The 22,098-nt window shown below is 42.3% G+C and overlaps 1 long non-coding RNA gene across 5 annotated transcripts in view; it reads left to right on the top strand.

The window, feature by feature from the left end:
* Positions 1-1,439: 1,439 nt before the first annotated feature.
* LOC106026759 (uncharacterized) overlaps positions 1,440-22,098 on the top strand; it is a 34,478-nt gene continuing 13,819 nt past the window's right edge. For 2 of the 5 annotated variants that reach the window (XR_010042435.1, XR_010042433.1), the window contains exons 1-4: positions 1,440-1,815; positions 3,955-4,165; positions 5,438-5,605; positions 19,332-19,509. This is a non-coding gene — a long non-coding RNA (uncharacterized LOC106026759). The remainder of the gene's footprint in view (positions 1,816-3,954; positions 4,166-5,437; positions 5,606-19,331; positions 19,510-22,098) is intronic. The other 3 variants (XR_010042436.1, XR_010042434.1, XR_001200347.3) reach the window with 3 other exon arrangements.

Genomic DNA, 22,098 nt, shown 5'->3' with positions numbered 1-22,098 from the left:
AGCCTGTTTTCTCTCCGCAGAATGAATTAAATAGGACCTGATGCTTTCCGAGGTTTTTTCCACTTCGAATTGAGTTTGATTTTTAGCAGTCATAGCACAATTGAGGGGCATAGCTTTGGGGCATTTTTGGTGTCACCCCATCAAGCCTGTGCCAAAATCACAACCTGCCAATGGAACAAACATCCCACGAGGACAAAAGGAGAAACATCGGGCATGGTGACAGTGATGGCAATGTTCTTTGTGGAGTTAATGGTCGTTAGCTGGTCTTCCAGGGTCCCCTGAGTATCTCTGCTGCTAATTAGGAACAATACAGCACGAGGAGTCTGGATCCCCAGGGCTCCTTCTTCATAATTTCTCATGACTCCTACTTCTTTGTGGTTGATGCTCCATCCCATTAGTGCAGGCTGCTCTCCTTATCTCTGATTGATGGATATAAAGTGGGACAAAGGCAGCCAGAGGAGCCAGCAAGCCTGGGTCCCCCGGCAATGCCTCCAGCGCCTTCCCTGAAAAGTAAAAACCCCAGCAGAATCGAGACACTGGCTTGGAGCCCTGAACTTGGCTGCTTCATTCTTTTGGTATTTAGGGAGAGCCTTTCTATGTGCCAGGTATGCACAACAGGGCCGCAAACCTATCAAAAAGCAATTAATGTGGTCTTAAAAAGTACCTTCATATGTAGAAGGTGAGATCAAAATGTATGGAGGATGTTTAAAAATTTTATTACAGTAAAAGACACACTGACATTAATCACCCTCCAAATACGCCTCTTAGCTTGAAACCCTTGTCCTTGTCCACCTTGCTCACCAGGCGTGGCCCTGTAGGCTCCTGGCTCTTACCCAAAGTCAAAGTGACCATAAAAAGTAACTGTTTTGGATCAACTTAGGACACCAAGCAACCACAGCAGCACAAATAAAGATCCTTATTAAAGAAGACCTCCGGAACTGCTTCAGAGAGTGGCAAGAGCAATGAGATAAATGTGCTCACAGCAGGAGCAGCATTTCAAGAAGGACTAAGGCAATGTGTTTTTTACTATAATGCATTTTTTAAAAAATTTAAACACCCACTGTAGTTGTCAATGATGCCACACATAATTACAATGCATGCTCATAGCACCTGTGTCTACCGGAGGTCACATAAGTGGAAATTTCTCATCATGGCTGAACAACCTATCATAGAAGTTGACAAAGCCCAGCCCACATCTGACTCAGTTTCTCCAGTTCAAATCTAACTCCCTCCAACTCCTTGTCCTGCAGTCACTGTAAACTGTGGTTCCCAGTGGACCTGACACTTGAACCCAAACAGGAAATTTTTGGATCTCATTTTTTCCTCCATTTCCCCCTCTGCAAATATCCCCTGCTGTTGGGAGCCGCAGCCCCGAGCCCGGTCGCCTCACTTGGCGGACGTGAGGCCTGTAGTAAAAAATAAAGCCTGAGATAGATTACCCCTCCCATCGAGCACGTTAGTTTCCTGCTTACCGCGTAAGCAACCCGCTCAACAATATAGTCTGCCTGGCAACTGATGATGTTAGCCAATCAGCTTGCCTTGCTTACTTTAACATGATTGGACACTGTATCCGTATATATACTGGTGCCACCCCTGGGGGGGAAGAAGAAGCCCGGAAGTAGAAGCCTAGAAGGAGCCGCGGGGAGCGGACCAGAGGAGGCTTCGGCTGGGAGCGATCCCAGGGCAGGCTGTACGGAGAAGGAAAATAAAAGAAAAGGTTGTCCACTGCCAGACTTTGTCGTGTGTCCTTCCTGCCGGCCGGGAGCGACATCGACACCCTGCCTTCTTCTCTACCCTCTTCCCAGCAGTCAGGAGGTGGGTCACTATAGACACCACCACTGTGGTCTCTGACTCCCTTTGAGTTTGGGCCTCTGGGCAATTCAAGCAGGCTGAGACCACCTCGGGATTCACCCTCCACCTCCTTCCCTACTGGGCAGAAGTTGGGGACGCTGTGTTCCTCTGGGAGATGGCTCTTCCCATAGCACTAAGTCTTGCAGAGCTGACGGAAGGGCCAGCCCATGAACCAGGCCATTGGCTGCCTCTGTGGTTCCCTTCCCTGACCCACATCTGTGTAAATAGCCCTGTCTCTGCCTTCCTCTCAGCCTCTCCTTTGGAGTCAGCCATCTGTTTCCTGCCGGGACCATGGCTGAGACAGATGTTTACATAAATACTGTGAGACTAAAGGATTTAGATCAATCCCAGAATTATTTCCCCAGTGAATACAATATTTTATAAAGGGTCTCATTTGTAAACTTACAAAAGAATTTTATAAATGAATAGCTAAGACATCCTTTTTCCCTCTAGGAGGCTTTCAGGAAACCTAAAATCCCCTGGAATTCAACTTGCCTAGATTTTTGGTTTAGAATCACCATGCAGTGTTATTCAGTAGCTGCAAATCCTCCTGAAGCATTAAATGGGGTGTCACCACCCGACATCCAGAGCCCGTTGGAATTTGGCTCTGCCTCACCTCATCCTGCATTCTATCTCCCTGTCTACACTTCTGGAATCACAGTGCCCACAGTACTGCCACTGCCTGCTGGCAGATCCTAGCCCCTCTACATAGGAGCCTGAGCCAGACTTCCCTGTGGTCTGGAGGAGTTTGTAAACTGTAATCCCAGGGAAAAGTTACTGGAATTCTCACAAGTAAATTTCAGTCTACCACTTCCGATGCAACCCATGACAAGAATAAAGAGACAAAGACAAATCTGCAGTTGTGGGGAGTTAAGGGGGTCCAAGTCCAGTCGAAACAATAACTAAGTGGAACAAAGGCCATGACCCAGAGCCAAACCTGCATTTTATTAATTCATGAAGAGGGAACTGGCTCAGGGTTGAGTGACTGTGATCTGGGTTAGGCAGGAGGCACAATGGCACCTCTGCAATATGCAGAAAGAGTACCGGATTCCAGTAACAGGTACGCTCCAGATCTGGAAGTTTGAGGAAGTATCTTGTGTTTTGGGTCAGCCACTTCTCTTCTAATATGTGGCCTTTTCCACCCTGGGTCCTCACTTACTCTTTCTGGAAGTTTAATCCCGGACAATTTAGCTCACCTCAGTGGTGGGGAGCTATAGGCTTTCCTTCAAAGGTATGCATCAGTGCCTGGGCTGGACATTTGCATTGCTTAAAGCCAATCAAGAGGGTGGAGCATTTTGCTAGCCAGCTCTGTGCATATCAGTAAGTGGGAGCAGGGTAAAAGTGAACCAAATGGATGCAAATTGTCTTCTTTCTGGAGAGCCATCTCAGGGGACCTCCACACCTCTATACAAGTCTACACTCCATTTCTCTGGTTACTGGAGTCCTAGTGATTCTACAAGGCCCCATCCAAGTCTTAATTCCTCATAATTGCCTGCTACTCTCCTCTTCTTCCTCCTCCTTCTCCTCCTTGCCTTCAACCCATCTCCTATTCATATCTTTCTCTGCATTTCCAAAGTATTTTCATTTTATTTTTAAATTGGCATGTGTAGAGAGTGAACAAAGATTTGAATTTTAACATGTGTATATTCCTATAAACACTACCACAAACAGGTAGCAGCCTATCAAACACAAAAACTACCTTATGCTATCTCTTTAGAATATATATATATATATATATATATATATATATATATATGGAGAGAGAGGTGGGGGGAGAGAACTGACTCCTATTACTTAGTGAAAGAATCTTGCCCTAGGCCAAACACTGCAGCTGGGAGGAGGCTGGGAACCAGGGGGCTCTGTCTTCCCCACCCCTAGGAATTTACCTGTGGCACGAAATGAATACCAATGGGCTACCTGTGCATCCCTAATGCCCCTTAGGCACCACCCCAAACCTAAGCTACATGTATGCCCCCCACTCCACGTGTCTAATGGAGAGATTGCCAGACCCTGGAGACAATGCCAGACCCCAGAGGGTCAGGGGTCCCTCCCCACTTTCTTAAAATAAAGGTCATTTATATTTCATACTTCTTATCTTTTCAGCCACGCCAAAATTCTCACTTAGAAGGCTGAAAAGTCCCAAGATCTCAGATTACGTCACCAAGAAGTCCAAGTCTGAGGGTCTCACATGCAAAAGAAATGAGAATGAAGATTTTATCCAAAGGCCTACTGGCTCAAGACTCAGCAAGAGTGAAAGTTTCGGTTCAAACGCAGAGCTGGGGAAGACAAATGTCTCACCTCAGATCTCACACAGGTAGGATCCCATTTCTGTCACCCTTGAGGGTCAGCCTTTCCATCTGTTCAGCCTCCATGATTAGATGCACTGGGGGGAAACCTGGCAGAGCACATCCTCTTTTTATCTGAGTCTTACCTGACGTCTTTCATCAGCCTGTTGTAACTTCAGCAAGCCAACTATACGTGGTTTAAGTGTATACTCAATCTTTTCATTTTTGGAGCTATTTTAGGCTATGTTTTTGAAGTTCAAATATATAAAAAATAAGAATCTTTAGTACTGATTTTACAAATCTCATTTATTAGTTCTGGGAGGTTGTTGTAGATGTAGATGTTGTACCTGTCATCTGCAGGTACAGACAATTTTTATTAATTTCCAGTCTGTGTTCCTTTTACTTCTTTTCCTTGCTTATTGAACTAGCAAGAACTTCTAATAGAGGCAGAATAAGATTAGCGAGTTTGCACACCCTTGCCTTGGTCCCAAATTTAGGGAAAACCCACTGAGTCTTCCACCATTAAGTTTGATGCAAACTGTAATTTTTATCAGACTGAGAAAGTCCTCTTCTATCCTCAATTAATGCAAAAAGTTTTATGAATAGTTGTTGAATTTTGTCACATGTTTTTACTGTTTTTAATTGACACCAAGTGACGTTTCTTCTTTAGATTAGAAATGTGGTAGATTTCACTGATGGATTTTGAATGTTGAACTACCTTTATGTTCCTAAGAAAAAATTCCACTACACTATACTGCACACTTCTCTTTTAATATATTACTGGTTCTGACTTGGTAGTTTTCATTTCTGTAGTCATAAAAGATGATGATTTATAGCTTTCTTTTTTATATACTGTCTTTATCTGCTTTGAAACTGTTGGGGCACAATTATAATGTAGGAATACATTTATAAGATAGCAGACTTATAGATATTTCATGGTCAATTAGAGGTCTCTGATCAAGTTTCTGTTCTGCTGTTTCTGCTGAATTCAGTTGACCACGATACCTCTGATGAGCACTGAATCACAGTAACTGTCTTCACCTTACACGTGTGGGGCCCCTCCCCAGAGCAGAGCTTTTCTGTATTGTGGCGATGCCTTTAACTGTGCTCACTCTGTAAGGGTCCCTTCCCCTTGTTCCTGAGTGTTTCTATATCATGATAAAAAAAATTCCTTTGTTTCAAGACTAGCCTGCCTGTCAATATATGATTCAAAGTATGTAACCAATTACATAATGTTTTGTCACTTGCTTTGTACCTCCCACTTCTAAATTCTATGTGAACTAAACTTTTCCTGAATTCAGTTCCGTTGCTTTGAGGAATTATCCCACAATGGTCCACTGGTGTGAAGATCCAACCGTCACTGGTGTGAAGATTAAATGCTGTCTTCTTATCTCCTTGGTACAAAGTGTCTTCCTTGTGGTCCGATTTGGTTTGGCTTGGCTTCGGAAGTTTCCCACAACAGTATCAAGGTAATCTTGGTCTCATAAAAGAAACTGAAAAAAATTCTCTCTTTTCTATTTTCTGGGAAATTTTGGCTCAAATTTGCGACTTTTCTTATATAAATAAAATCTTCTGGTACTGGAGATTTCTTTTTCAGGAGACTTTGCACTCTGAATTCACTGTTTTTAATGATTCAAAGTTCTGGTTAACTCTTGCCCCTTAGTAGTGATTATTTTAGGAATTAGTCCATTTCCTCTAAGTTGTGGTGTTAACAGATTTGGAATATTTTATAGTTTTCCCTTATTTTCCTAATAAGAGGTAAATTCTCTTTCATCCTTGATATTAATTTGTGTTTCTCTGTTCTTTGTCTACCTTTCTGGGTTCATAGTAATTGATGTTTCCTCTGTCTTTTTGATGATTCTCATTTTTTGGAATGATGGCATTGTCATCCTGTAATATTTAATGCACATCTCCATCCCAAGGTCCATTTCAGGACCTAGGATAGAGCCTACACATTGTTGAGTGGGTGATTTTTGTTGTGTTGTGTTGTGTTGTGTTGTGTTGTGTTGTGTTGTGTTCTGTTCTGTTCTGTTCTGTTCTGTTCTGTTTTAACCTAGAAGCTCTCCCAGACTGTGCATGGTGCTTACTCCCTAAGCTGGACATAAGATGGTATCTCTGCTGCTGCCTCATCTACACAGTTAGGAGAAGCAGCACCCACTACTGGCTCTGGGCAGAGTTCATCACTCTTTCCTATCACCCCCTAGCCCTTCCCCTGCACAGGAGTCCTCAGGCTCATGGGTCAAATACAAAGCCATTCAGAACATGAAAATAGGTTTCCCTTCTCTTGTTCTCTCTGAATTGAATTTCTCCCCTTTCTTTGTTAAATCTGAGGAAGAAAAGGAAGCTCCAATTTAAGAAAAGCTGGATGCTGAGGTCTCTGGGTTTCTGTCTCTTTCTGAGTTCATTTCTCTCCTGCCCCAACATGCCCTAGGATAAGCAATCTGTTCTCCTTTTTAGCACAAGAGCAAATACTCTTTATTTTCTTCAATGATTTGCTACTGTTTCCCTAAATTGACCTTCTACAGCTGTTAGAGTAACAGAACACAGACAGCCAAAAGTTCAATCAATGGGACCTGGAGGATGAAAGGTTAATTGGAGTCTATCCCATAGTTAGAAAGAGCAACTCCATGTGATCCAGTCTAGATCATCAGGACACTGCACAGTAGTTTCAAGCCAAAGGTTCTTGGTATCAAGGAAAGCATTGGATACTCTGTGTATTCGGTGGAACTTCAGATTGTTTTAGGATTCCCTTGCAGATTCTGAACCCCACTGATGCTCAAGTCTCTTATAGAAAATGATATAGTATTTGAATACTACGCACATCCTCCCCATCTTTAACCATCTCTAGATTACTTATAATCTTTAATAATACAATGTAAGTGTTATATAATCATACTGCATTGTGTGTGGAGTAATAACAAGCTAGGGCAGTTGTCCCTATTCAGTGTATATACAATTTTTTAAGTATTATTTAAGTATATGCAATTTTTTAAGTATTCTGTCTGCAGTTGGTTAAATCCATGAATGTGGTATCCACAGGTCTTAAGAGTTAAGTAGATTTCATTTCAATACCTTGGCAGTTTGGGGGAGGTTATAGGAAAAGTTGGGGGGCCAAGATGTTCCCAACCATCTTCTAGAATTTCCTGGGGCTGGAGAGTAGCTGGAAGTAAAGAGGTCACCATGGAGCCTTTATGGCCCCTCAAGAGAGACTGAGATCTGGGCTACTCCACAGACAGAAAGGTGGAAGAACCCATGGTAACAGACTCCTCCACATAATTAAAGATCAAGGCTCTTCAGCTACAGAACAATTCAGCTGAAAATACTTTGGGGGCTCCCAGTGGTTTACACCATCTGTTAAGCAGACTTCCTGGTCACTGAGCCTATAAATATTGATTTCCAGATGATGCCAAAATCTTCAGAAATCATCAGCACAGCCTAGATCAAGGCCCTGGGTCTTGAACTCTGAACCCGGCCTCATCCATCTCACCAATTTGTGCCAGACCCTAAGCTGATTCAAACAATCCAGCCACAAACAGCTCAGCGAACCCCCAAATCCTACTGATCATACAGCTGTCCTAAAATTACCAACAAAATCCAAAAGCATGATCTTAAATTACTTCCCATATTAAACTCCAGCATTTCTGAAGGGGAGAAATTAAGCTTAAAATGAAGAGTCTTAGAAAGCATCCCTACAGTGCCCTTATTCAAAGACTTAATCAAGATTTATTAAGTTTTAATTACGTGTGAAACATATTGCCAGATACCCTGATGAATACAAAGCAAGAAACAGACATGGTCAAGTTTGAGAGCATTTCTGTGGTGTGAAGACAATTAGACTTGGGACTACAGCTGAAATTCAGGCCATTCACTGATTTGGTATATGATTCAGATTCTAGATTTGTGGGCAAATTATTTTAAAAACATAAGTTTCCAAAAAACCTATCCAACCATCATGGCAACTCTTCACAGTGTTTGGCTTGAGTCAAAGCTATTTGTGCAATTATGGCAGGTGCTTAGTCAATGCCAGACAGCCAAATGGTTAAATAATAAAGACGTGCTTCCTTTCTAGTTGAAGATCCAAGAAAAATAAAATAAAACCCCAAGGAAAAAACCTTCAAATTAGCTACCGGCAGTAATACAAACAGCATATTTGCAATCTGAGTGGACTAGAGTAAAATAGCATCACTTTGGAGCATATTTGCCCTAAAATCACTTTTGGGAAGTTGGGAAGGAAGGAGGAATCAACTGAGTCTCTAGTGGTGTAGGTCAGTAGAGGGAGAGGGGGAGAGAGAGAGAGAGAGAGAGAGAGAGAGAGAGAGAGAGAGAGAGAAACAAAAAGAGAGAGACAGAGAGAGAAAAGGAGAAGGAAGAAGAGAAGGAGGCGGAGAAGAGGAGGAGGAAGAACAGGAGAAGAAGAGGAGGAGGAGGAGGGAAGAGGAGGAGGAGAAAGAACTGTGAATTTTTTAAAAATGAAGTAATCAAAAAAGGATGTGCACAGCATCCAACATCTGTCTCCCTGGAAGCCCTTGGGTGCCATCATCAGTGGAACCTAGCAAAACTTAAACCCTGTGGAAACTTCATATTACAGGCACCTGAATTAGACAGAAATGTTATAGGCAGTCAGACAGGGCTAGGCCCTTGAAGGAGCCAGTGCAGAAGCTGAGGTGTCTTGTAACTCTGCTGTGGGCCAGATCTCAAAAAAAGATATAAAACAAATGCACCCACATACTTCCTAAGGATAAACATCAAGGATTGATATTCTAAATAGGTCTCTATCACTCTGAGGAAGCCAGAAGGAGCCACTAACCCAACCCCTTACAAGAAGAACCCCTGTTCTATATTCATGCCCACTTACTACATGACTTGATTGCGCATTTCCCCCAATGGAATGCATTTTACCTGAGCAATTATACTTGTAATGTTTTTGACTGACCATAGCTTGGTCCCACCTCATGCACACCACTTTTTCCCACCTTGACCTCACCTTGAAGTTTTCCTCTGTAAATATCCCTGGAAAAGGCAGGGTCCTCAGCCCCCCACTCAGACCCATTCTGTTTCTCTCTCAGACAGATGCTTTCTTTCAATTAATATTTTCTGCTTTTAACCTAAAATTGTTCCTAAAATTCATTCTTCAGTTTTAGAGAACTCAAACTCATACTGGACATCTAGTAGGCTGGAAGTTTCTTTCCCATATATCATGAAGCCCCACTTGGCTAGTAGCTGGTCCCTTAACTAAGCTGAGGCTCATCACACCAGACATAGCACATTCTCATGACTGCCAGTGCTAGTGTTTCTGCCCAGTCCTCTCAGTCCTTCCAAGCAGAGCAACGCATCTCAAATTGGGCCACAGTAGCCATCTATATTCTGCTGCCTTCCAGGACCGCGGGTTTCCTTGCGTCTCACCCTCTTATGTTCTCCAAAGGGCAGGCAGGTATCGTTCTCCTTTCAACATAAGTGAAGTCAGTAGTCTGAGTGAGTGGACTGAGAAGGTGTGCGAGTGAGGCCCCCTGGGAAAGCACCTCCATTAGCACTGAGCCTCCTCTTTATGCCTCTCTGCTAATGGTGGGAGTGGAAGGAAGTACGAAACCGATTCTTAATAAATTCTAGTCACCAAGCTAGAAAATCTATCTCCTTTAGAAGAGAAGAACTCTTAATAGGAGAAGGCAACCCAAAAAAGACTTGACATTTTCAAGAGCATAGTCCCAGCATTTCATAGCAGGCAGCACACTAGAGACTGTGAGGTACCCCTCTGACTTTGGGAGGGTGATAAACATGTCCTTCGCTTACAGATGGTGAAAGCTATTTCACTTAAAAAGATGGGGTAACTTGAAGATCACAAAGGTGGAAATGATAAAGTCAGAATTTGAATTTACCCTTTGAATTTACCTAAAAGTGTTAAATGCTGTGACAAATTAAGTGATCTGAGGAGGAATAAGTTACACTGTCAAATCCCTCTCTCAACTATGTCCATGAAAGTTAGAGTACTGATTTGTAAGACATGAAGGGCAAATAAATAAATGAAAATGATGTGCAAATGGAAACGCAGAGAGGTGTGGAGGAAAAGAATTTGATACACATGCGGTTTGGTGAAAGGGTTGCGTGATATCATTACTTAACATTATTACAGTTCATTATTGATGCTTCACAGTCCTAAACTTTATATTTATTCGTAGCTTTTTTTAAAAAACAGCCTCTTTTTGATATGAAAGTCATGCTGACAAAACAAGATTGATTAAAGTTTCTAATTATCTGTCATCACAGCATGACCAGTGGCAAATGAAATGCATTTCCTTGTTTCTTCCAGCAAAAATAGAGCTCACCAATGCAAAACACAAGGCTCTTCTGATTTACTCTAGGCTCAGTAAAAAACCTGCATAGTAGGGCAATAAAATGGGTGGGTGACAGCCCCAAGCAATGTTGACTTCCCATTGAAAAGACAACTAATTAGCAACAAAAGAACAAACTCCACAGTGAGTCTCCAGTACAGATATCTTATAGAATAATTATTTTCCTGCCTTTAATTTTAGTTTCAGATATAAGTGAGTTTTATCTACCATTTGTAACACTATTGGAATTCTATGTGAACAGCAACACTAGCTGTTATAAGAAGTCCTTAATTTAGCAATGATTTAACACAAAGAAAACACATTTCTTATCCAAGTAACAACCCATTAAGGTGTTCTCTGTTGGTCAGCAATCTTCCACAAGGTGATTCAGGGATCCGAGCGCCTTCCGCCTTGGGTTTTTGCCATTCTTTCAGGTCCAAGAAATTTCTCAGTCCAGCCAGTGGATGAGGTGAAAGAGGATAGAGAAAGCACAGGCACTTTTTAATCTCCCTAGTCTGGAAATGGTTCTTTACTGATGGATCATTGTCAAGCATAGCCTCCTTGATGCAGTGCAGACCGTGGGCAGGGGCTTGGTGAGCTGGCCACTGATACTTCTTTTAGCCATCAATATCCATTTATCTATTTCCACCTTTCCCCACACGTACAGTATACTCACTCCCTCATTGGAAGAGAAATCCTGGAGTCTTGCTCAGGGTAAAGTTAGGGAATTCAGAACAAAACCTATTAATATTCTGTGTTTATGATACATATCATAGTATGATAGGATATGCAATTTTTAAAAGAAGTTATTTTCCTTCCACATATGTAATGTACACAGTGGTGATAAAACAGAGACCAGGTTACCATTTAAAAAAAAAAAACTAGCAATAACAAAAGCACCTCCTTTCTCTGTGCAGAAAGGAAATCTGGTACACAAAAGTAGCATCTTGTCTCACTTCTTCCAGCAGAGCTGAGGCCTTAGAGGCACTCAGTCTACCTTCCAATGCGTTATAAACAGCACTTTTAATTGACAGATTATAATCACCTTCATTTGGGGGGAGATGTGATGCTCTGACATGTCTATGCAGCATGGAGTGACTGAATCAACCTTGTTAACACACCCATGACCTCAAAAACTTATCTTTTATTCTCCCCTTTAATTGAAACTTTAAAATGTCTTTTAACCATCATCTCTCCATTCCCCCAATCTCTGTCCCTGGTAACTACCACCCTATGCTACACTTGTATAAGTCAGATTATTTTAAATTTCACATACAAGTGAGAACATATGGTATTTGTCTTTCTGTGCCTGGCTTAGCTCATAATATCTTCTTGGTTCATCGATGTCGGATGACATCACTTTTGTCATTTTTGTGTCCACTTTTTTTGTCCATTGTATAACCTGAGTCCTCACCTTTTCAGTCTTTCATGTCAGGATCCTCTGTGCTCACCAACCAAATATCAAGTCATGTCACATAAAGTAGGTAGGTTTTTCTTATGACAGTGCCCTTCATGGCAATAGAGCTAAAATGGGACTGCTCCACAGAGGAAAGCCTCCGTTCTTGAAGCACAGTCCTGAAAATATTCCAAATTGTTATCAAAAGATCATTCTAGAGATGTTCCCTGAATTTGGCAGGCCAACTTGAAAGATTTCTGCACAGTGGTTTTTATCAACTTCTTAGAAATAAAGAGGTTAAGAAACTGTATTCTTTTCTTCTAATCTGCAGTTTGATAATTTTATATGCACTCAAGAATTAGTTGTAAACAAATACCAGTTTGCTAACAAATTTCCCAGGCTAAATACATTTATGTATTCTATTCAAAGTACTCTCACAGAGCTAGTGTTTGTATGCAAACTATCTTCCTCTTTATAAACCATGAGCAGAGCATGTGAGAGTTTCTTTTGACTTTCTTAATTGTGAAGTTCTTTGTTACTACCCATTTCCAAAAACTTAATTTGTTTTCAAAGGTATCCATTACCAAGTACGATGATCAAAACTCCAGAGAATTTCCAACAGTGCTGCAGTAAACACTGACACTTAAGTATCTCGGATATAACGATTTCATGTCCTTGGGCTCTAAACCTAGTAGTGGGAATTGCTGGATCTTGTGTCCATCTTTTTAAGGAAACTCCATACTGATTGTCACAATAGTTACACATCTTTTAGTTCCCACCAACAGTCTTTAAGAGTTCTTGTTTCTTCACATCATTGCCAGCATTTTTTATTTTTGTCTTAGTGACGATAGCCATTTTAACTAGGATGTAGTGACATGTCTTTGTGGCATTGATTTGAATTTCTCTGATGATTAGTGAAGTGAAACCTTTTTTTGTATGCTTTTGGCTAAGAATGTGCCTTGAGGGTTGTCTATTCAGGTCGCTTGCCCATTTTTACATCTATTTAATATTTTTGATTTCAGGTCCAAAAATATTTAATGGGATATATTTCACCAGGGACATATATTTAATCTATACATAGCAAGACACAGATGGAGTTTTGGAAAAGCAAGCACCCCTAGGTGGGAATTTAGGAATAAATTTATTATTTCTCATGTTTTGAAAGGGATTGAAGAGTAGTATAACGTATGTCCCTCATTTTAGGAAGACAGCCTCACATATAAATTTTAAGTTCTTCTTGTGTCACCGTCCAGTACGGCCTCACCCTTGTCTTTTCCCACTTCCACCCCCACCCACCCTGACTTAGTCTATTTTGATTCAGAGTCATTAGTGCTCTTCACCGAGGGTTATGGTTCCCACAGATGTCTTCATAATTTTTCTATCTCTAGGCATTAGATAACATATATTCTGTATTTTCTGGAAACTTAAACAAATGAGATACCATATTCATCCCTGTGTAGCTGTCTTTTTATGCACTCTTGCATTTGTAAGACTCACCCAATTTGATACATACACGCTCTAGTTCCTTCATTTTTCACTTTCCTGGGGTGATCCACTGTACTAACATATTGCCATTGATTTATCTGTCCTCCTGCTGTTGGAGATTCAGTTCGTTTCTAATTTGTCACAATTACCACCACATCTGCGATGGATCTGCTCCGACGTTTTCCTCACGGTGTCGGTGATGGGGCCTGTTGTCTCCCACATGCTAGCTAGTGCTCTGCCGTGAGCCACACCTCAGCCACTGTGGTGACATGTCTGTATGTGCTTCTTTATGCTATTTATGTAGCTTAAGAGTTTCATGTGTAGGTTGCTGTACAGTGAGGGGCAAAAATTAATGCCACATGCAGGAGTTCTCGAAGGGTGTTCCCAGGACCACCAACAATCATAGAGGTGTAAACTTATCTGAAATGCACATTACAAGGCCCACACCAGACTGACTGAATCAGAATTTGGAGTGAAGGGAGTGATCTACATTTTAAAAAGTTTTCTCCTTTTTTCTGGTACTGACGATTGAACCTAGGGCCTTTGCATGGACCTACATCCCCAGGCTGCTTATTTATTTATTTATTTATTTAGTCCTAGTGATATGATCTCACTAAGTCACTAAGTGGCCTGGGGAAAGATTTGAATTTGAGATCCTCTCCCTTCAGCCTCCACTGTTTCCAGTGTTTCACAGACTTGTGATGCTCACCAGTATTTAAGTACATACCACCATTCTAGCTAGTGCAGGGGCACCTATGTTTTCATCTTATGAACAAATCAAAACTTCCAGAAAGTCTGTACAGCAGTCACAACGGGGACCAAATGCAGAAGTTTCCACTGACTGCTTCAAAGCACTGTTATATCTTAATGGAATAGATTAAGGTGTAGGAAAGAGCTTTGAAGACCATAGAGAGCAACACAAATCAGTAATTATGAATATGGTAAATTTGTTTTAAAACAGTGCTGTGTTTACTTCATAAGTCACAACTCATGCATCCGAAGACAACAGCCAGAGAGCATAGAAAACACAGAAGCATAAAGTGATAAAAATATTTCAAGGGCATCAAAGCATTAAATATATTTCTGAATGGGTTTCAGTATCATTATCCATATGGCATGGAATCATTTTCTTTTGTCTGTCAGTGTGTGATCCTCTTACATTTTGGCTGTCTGGACTACTTAAAATTCCAAGCTCTTGAAGCAAACAGAGCATCAGGATTATCATGATTTGTTGGTAAGGTGCAGCAGCTCTCTGGAAGATGCTTAAGCAATGAGGAGCATGGGCTGAGGATTGTCCCTTCACTATACATTGGGGAAAGGATGCTAGCCTCTGTAATAGCAAAAGGTCAGCAATCCAGGCATGGTCCAGGGCTGAGGAGCTTTGCAATTTCTTACCACAGTTCAGGAAAATACTTAATGCTAAAGATGTCCCATAGAACAGAAGGTCCCAGTAGATGGATAAATACTTGTAGTCTCAGACCATATAAATGAAATATTCATAGGCAAACCCAAAAAAACCACCAATGCTTCGTATCTAGAGTAGAGTCTAGATACTCCAAAGGGCAGGGAGGAAATTGTCAAGAGTAAAGTATCTCTCTCTCCATTTTCACTGAGTCTAGGGTGGCTAGAAAGACTGAGGACAAGAAGCCAGTGGAAGCCCAAGTCCAGGAAAGTAGAAGGGGAGATTTCAAACTCAGGAACTACATTTACAAAAGAGGGGTGACGGGACCCTGAGTCAAGCAGAACCAGGGAGGCCACTGTCATGGTTTATGTCTGTGGCCCCCAGGCCTCATGAGTTTGAATTATGCATTTGTTATTCATTCATTGTCTAGTGCTTGGATTGATGGTGTCGGTGCTCCACCCACAAAGGGGTGGAGCCATGATGTGATGTAATGGCAGGAAGAAGGTGTGTCTTGCTCTTTGCTGGTTCGAGCTTGCTGTCGGCAGCTGCCATGAACTGCAGTCCAGCCATGCCCGCCTGCCTGGGAGCCAACTGAGTGTGGACTGAAACCTCCAAAAACTGTGAGAAATAAACCTTTCCTTTCCCAATTTTGGGCTTCAGGTATTTTGTCTCAGCAATGAGCATAAAGTAACTAAGATAGAATTTGGTACCGGGAGTTGGGCTGTTTGCTGTGACTATACCTGACCATATTTTTCAAGAGGCTTTGAAAATGGCTTGTGGGCGGAGTTTGGAAAGGTTTGGACATGTCACCTGGATGCATAGAGCTGGAGCAGCTTAGGCTATTCTGTAGAGGAGATTCTGGTCAGAGGTCAGGAGACCAGAAGGCTGATAGAAAGCTGGATGGTAAAGACCAGGCTTGGGAAGTTTCTGCTGGGAAGGACTGCATTGGTCATTGGACTCCACATGATGTGTGTCATGGTTTGGCAGAAAGTTTGTCTGCATTTTGTTCCTGCCCAGAGACTTTGCCTGAGACTGAGACAAAGGGCAATGGACTGATTAATCTTGAAAAGGAAATTAAAAAGCAATCAAACATTGAGGCTATGGCATGGCTATTGTCGGGGGCTTTCAGCCAGCTTTATGTTTCAAATCAGGAGCAAAGAGCCCAGCAGGATAATGTACAATGCTGTGAGTTTGGCCCAAAGGAAAATTCCAGGAAGGCTGTGGATTGTAAAGACAGAGTTGAGATTTTGATTCCTGAGGAGAAACAGAGAGATAAGAAAGATGGCCCCGGGGCATCCCAGGAAGCGGGTCCCCACCCTGTGCAGCCCCACAGCAAAGATGAAAAACTTTGCTGAGGGGAAAGCTGCAGAGCGCCATGTTCCAGAATGGCGACAGCGGCCATGTGAGGTTCCAGAATGGCGGCAACATAGAGAAGCTTTTTCTCACAATCAGGTAAACAGAACCCTGCGATCCAGGCAACTGACCCCTACAGCCAAGAAAGAGAATAGCCTGGCTACTGCTTCAGCTAGCAGCAAACCTTGGCAGCATCCACAAGGTGCTGATTTTAGGTGCAAGGAAAATGCACAAATTCTGAGGGTAAAACGGCTTCCACCTCGATTGCAAAGGGCCTGGGAGGCCAAGCAGTGTGCCCCTGAGAGGGCAATTTGTGAAGATGTAAGTGTGAAGCCAAAGGTGCAGTGGAAACCCCAGAAGTTTGGAAAAGCCAGGAATATGGATGATCCAAGGGAAGCTGCAAAAAGCAAGCAGAGAAGATTTAAGAGAAAAGCTGCAGGAGTTGAAATCACTGGAAGTGCCCTGGGGGTGGAATCACCCAAACCTTTTGGAGCTTGCAACCAGATTGCTTCAGATGCTGAGTGTAGAACTCTAGGACTTAATGTTTGCCCCCACTGGATATTGGAATTGCTTTGTTTCAAATGCTTTCTATTCCCGTTTGTAACTTTTGGAAAGATAATGTTTATCTTGTGCCTTTGCATTTCAGAAATGTTTAACCTTGTTTCATTTATACAGGAGTTACAGTTAAGAGTTTGCCATAGATCTTGGAGGAGACTTTGGACTTGGACTTTTCAACAATGCAGAAGATGTTAGGACTTTGGCAACTCTTGGAGGTGGACTAAATGTCTTTTTTATAAAGGATGTACATGATTCCTGGGGGCCAGGGGTGGAATGTCATGGTTTATGTCTGTGTCCCCCAGGCATCATGAGTTTGAATTATGCATTTGTTATTCATTCATTGTCTAGTGCCTGGATTGATGGTGTCAGTGTTCCACCCACAAAGGGGTGGAGCCATGATGTGATGTAGTGGCAGGAAGAATGTGTGTCTTGCTCTTTGCTGGTTCGAGTTTGATGTTGGTGGCCTCCATGAACTGTAGCCCAGCCATGCCTGCCTGTCTTGGAGCCAACTGAGTGTGGACTGAAACCTCCAAAAATTGTAAGAAATAAACCTTTCCTTTCCCAACTTGGGCTTCAGGTATTTTGTCTCAGTGAGGAGCATAAAGTGACTAAGACAGCCACCTTGGTGCATCCTTGTAAGTGAAGAGACAGAACAAGCAGGTTTCAACTGGGTAAGGCTCTGGAACATGTTCAGAGGAAGCAACATGCACAAGACATAATTGAGGGCAGATGTGAAGAAGTGAGGGAGGCAGATGAGAAGACAAAATAAGTCAGATATTCAGTCTCCTAACTTCTGCTCCTTTTCCCAAGGATTGTTAATAGAGTCATCCAAGTTCTATTCTGTGAGGGAGTAAGATAAAAGACAGAGGGGTTCCACAATTCAGGGAGGCACCACTGGGAGGTAAGTGGCACCCTAAGTCCCATCAGGATGGGGCATCAGAGGGACAGCCAGGTGCACACCTTAGACAACAGCAGTGAATCATCTCACCAGCAGGCTAGAGGGAAAGATTGAAGCCAAAATAAGATGGGAGAAGGAAAGAGGAGCAAGTTAAAAGCACCCAGGGATCCAAGAGTGAGAAGCCAAAAAGCCAACCTGGAAATGTTTGGGATAAATTCAGGTCACCAAAGCTGCTGTCCTCAAGGTGACAGCTGAGATCACTCAGTGGAACCAGGCAGGAAGGACACGAACATCCCAGAGGCAATCAAAACGGAAGGAAGGAATAGGCTTAGTGATAATAATCCTGAGCTGAGTGAAACAAAGAGAAGAAAGAGTCCTTATAAGTCCTTCTGCCTCTATGGGGCTTTACCTCAGTAATCTAGACAGATATTGGACCTAGAAAACTGGATACTGCTGAAATTTGACAAGACTGGAAATTCCAAGCCTTCTTCAGGGAGTCCTAAATAAACAAAGATCTAACTCACAAAGCAGGCTTTCCTTCATTTGCAAGTCTAATTTATGCAAAACCACCAGAGGCCAGAAGTAGATTTTATTACCAACCTTCAAGCACTTTCCACTGTGAGGACTCCCAGATTTATGGGCTGCTGTGTTTGTTGAACTGAATTGAACCCACGTTGGAGACCGGTGTGCTGAGAACTTTCTGAGTGCCAGGTCATGTGCTCAACCCCAGGGAGAACAAAGGTGAGTTAGACCTAGTTCCTTTGCCTGGAAGAGCCAAGCAATGACAAGTGCACTAGTAAACCACCCCTGACTCCTGCGGCGGATGTTGTAAACATTTAAGTCAAGGTTAAGGTCATCTCCCTTTTCCCCTACCCACGCATATAAATACCTATAAATTTTTCATCAAAATGTCATATAGACATTTAAAAGCAGAGAAATTGCAAAAGGAATATTTATTACTGCCATGGAGTCATAGTATAATCCTATTTGTTTAAGAACAAAGCTGATCCTTAAGTTGGTACATTGTAGGCCAGATTTAATGAACTACTAAATAAACAGGTACACAGTTGCATTTTCATCCCAGAGCACTAGGCTGGCTACATTATAGTTTTTTCCTCTAATCTCCTCCCATTGCTTAGGTTTAGATTGTCACTGTGGACACTGAAATGTGAACATGTTCTGTGCCTTGATTTTTAAAAAATTCATTTTTGTTAGTTCACAACATTCTCTTTGGTACAGCTCTCTAAAAGTTTGCTTAAATTAATCAACTTTTGTTCTTTTTATTAAGTCAAACGAATCTGAAAACCGATGCCAGTGTATTTCCTACACACATTGTCTGGGTCTCTTATAGCTGAGACAAGAAATTGGTAAGAACCAGGCCCACTATGTGTCTAGGACCAGAAAACGAAGAGTGATCCCATGACTTCTGCTATCTTTTGACTTAAATATGTATATTTAAAATCATGTAGAAATGAAAAATACAGACGGCCATACTTCTGTACTTCCAAATCCTAAATGGACCTCCCTCCTGATTCTGAATTGTTATGTGTTTTATGAGGTGGGACTCAAAAATATGATGAACGTTTAAATTTGTTTTTATTTGTTACATTAAAAGATGCATTGCCATAAATATCCCTAAGAATAGTCCTCCTCATTTTTTCTACACTTATCCCCTCATTTTTCCACTTTCTGAAGCAGTTCTGTAAGTCCTCTTTCACAGGTGTCTATATTTGCAACAGGTCAGATTGTTTACCTGTCGCGATCTTTTTGACTTCAGGGAAGAGCCAGAAGTCACCCAGCCCCAGATCCTGTGAATAAGGTGAGTGAGGACACATCAGCATGGCTTTAAGAGCCTGCCTTTCCCCTCGATGGCACTCAGAGGCAGCAGTCACCACATTCATCACACCTCACCAAACAAGACTTCAGAACTGTCAGAAAGTGACAAGAATAAGACAGTAAGTATGTTAAAGGGGAGGGGAGTATTTTTGAGGGAGCATTTGAGGAGGATTCATGGCACTGTGTCTTTTACTGTACTAATTTTTTATTTTAATTTTAAAGGCTCACAATAGTTTTTCATCACCCTTGCCTGTAGACAGAGCCTCCCTGAACAAGTATAGCTGGCCTCTGAGCAGCCTGAGCAGAGACAAGTGTGGGCACAGATTTGTTCCCTGAGGCTGCTGAAACAAGTCACCACGAAGTCATTCCTGAAAAAAGGGCAAAAACCCATTCTCTCAGGGTTCCGGAGAAGAAGTCCATAGTATCAGGTTTGGGAGCTCTAGGAGAGGACCATGCCTTGCCGCGCCCAGCTTTTGGTCACCGACTACACGCCTTGGTCCATCCCCACATCACACCAATCTGCCTCCATCTTCAGCACATCTGTACTCTGCATGTGTTGAATCCCTCATAAGGACACTCAGTTTGCATTGGAGGCCCATCGAGGGACCGAGGATGTAGGTCAGTGGTACAGTCCTGTTTAGGATGTGTGAGGCCCTGGGTTCAACTCCTAGTCCTGCAGAATAATTGAAAACAAAAGAGAATTCATTGAGGTACTCCAACATCATGTGACCAGGAGAAGACCTTTAATGTAATAGCATCTGCAAAGGCTCAATTTCTGAGCAAAGTGAGAGTTACAGTTTCCAGTGATGATAGTCTGACACCTGTGGGAGCCTGTATTTTCTGTACCCCACTGGGATCCCCTGTGAGATTAGGCTGATGTTGGCATTTCAAAAATTAGACTCTTGCTCAGCTACTCTCCTTTCTCTATACATCGTCAATCCATTTCTTTTTTATCTTTGAGACAATTTTTGGACAACCTCACCTAAGAAGTTCTCCCTGAAGAGAAGGATGTGAAATCTGTTTTGAATTTTAAGCTCCCAAATTTGCAATTTGTTATGGCAGCAATTTGGAACAAATAAAGCTGGAATCTTGTTGATTCCGTAGGGTTTATTCTTCCTTGTGTTGTCTGTAGGAAGCCTCAGGAGAATAAAAATTCTCAGGGAGTTTCTGGTCTAGTGGGTCTTCGTGGAGCATCCGTAGCTCAAAGATAATCAGCTGAAGGAGGCTGCAGATATGAGCAGTTAGGAGAGAAGCACGCAAAACCTCGAGGAAGCCAGAGCCACAATAGGGCATCGCCCGCTTTAAGTTGCAGGTGTTTGGTATTTTGTCCCAGCAATAGATCTGGTTGATGCAACGTATAGGACATGAATACCACTGTCTAGAGGAGAGTTTGATTCTGACCCAGAAACTCGTATCTGTCTAATTTCCTCACTGTAGGGAGCTCAGTGCTCCTGAACTCAGCATTGAGATTCCTCAGCGCTGTTTCTGTTGACCTTGCCTTGTGATAGAGTACCTGTCTTCCTAGAGCCCGCAGCTTGCTTGGCTCCTACTGCTTTCACACTGTCTTGTTTCAGGGGCAGAAATCAGTCAGACAGTACCTGGGTTAGTCCTCAACAGCTGCTGTAGCAAAATATCATGCACTGGTATTTTGATGACAGAAACTTATCATCTTACAGTTCTGCATGTTAAAAATTCAAGGTGAAGATGTTGATGGGGTTGGTTCCCTCCGTGGACCAAGGGGGAGAATGGGTTCCATGCCTGTCCTTTAGCTTCTGTTGGTTTCTTGGCAACCTTTGGTGCTCCTTGGCTTGTAGATCTCTGGCTTTGTTACATGCAAATATCCCTAGCTTTATAAAGACACCAGTTATACCATAGTAAGAGGTCACCCTACTCCACTATGACTTCATGTTAACTAACTACATTTTCAAAAACAGAAAAAAACGTATTCTTAAGGAAGCTTACATTTCTTAGGTACTTGGGGACCAAGATTTCAACTTAAAAGTTTTGAAAAGATCAGTTCAATGTGGAATAAGTCTTAAGGGCTTGCTACCCTTCTTGCAGATATTTCTGACACTCTTTTTCTAGTTTATGTTGGGCTCCACATCCTGGACACTCAGCCTAACTTCCTGGCTACGAGTTCTCTGCCATTTGGTGCTGGATACACAGATAGAGACTATTTTCCCTGGCCTGCCACCGGCTGACTTCAGCCTTAGTTTAAGTAACTTGTCCTGACTATTGACCCAGAAATCCTCTCTGCACTTAATGGCTATCAAGCTAACACAGTGTGGGCATCCAATAAATAGCCATTGAATAAATTAACTGATTAATCATTATCCAACAGGTGGTGCACTCTTCCAGATCCTGAGCCAGCCAGGCTGCTGCTGGGATGTGCATTTAAGCCCCACTCAGCTACATCTCCAGACAAGACATGATCTGGCAGTGAGATATCAGATAAATGACTAAGAATCCATAATTCTTTAACTCCTGCCCTGCAAATCCAGGTTACACAATGCAGCAAAGGAAGAAATGCACACAGATTTCTGATAAGTCAGTAAAGAAGATAAGATCATTCCCAGTCTCCAACGGCTATCAACTATTCCTGTTAAGAAAAATAGACCTTATCTTTTTATAGCTTCCAAGGGTTAGAAGGCAAATGGGGAAAAACTTGAAAGAAAAATGCTTTGATGTAGGTATAGAATTCAGGCGAG

This window comes from Cavia porcellus, unplaced genomic scaffold, assembly GCF_034190915.1.
Source record: "Cavia porcellus strain 051 isolate PalLab524CR breed Dunkin Hartley unplaced genomic scaffold, mCavPor4.1 scaffold_23, whole genome shotgun sequence".
Classification (NCBI taxonomy): Eukaryota; Metazoa; Chordata; class Mammalia; order Rodentia; family Caviidae; genus Cavia; species Cavia porcellus.
The sequence above is the reverse complement of the archived record's forward strand: the minus strand, read 5'-3'. Positions and strand labels throughout refer to the sequence as shown.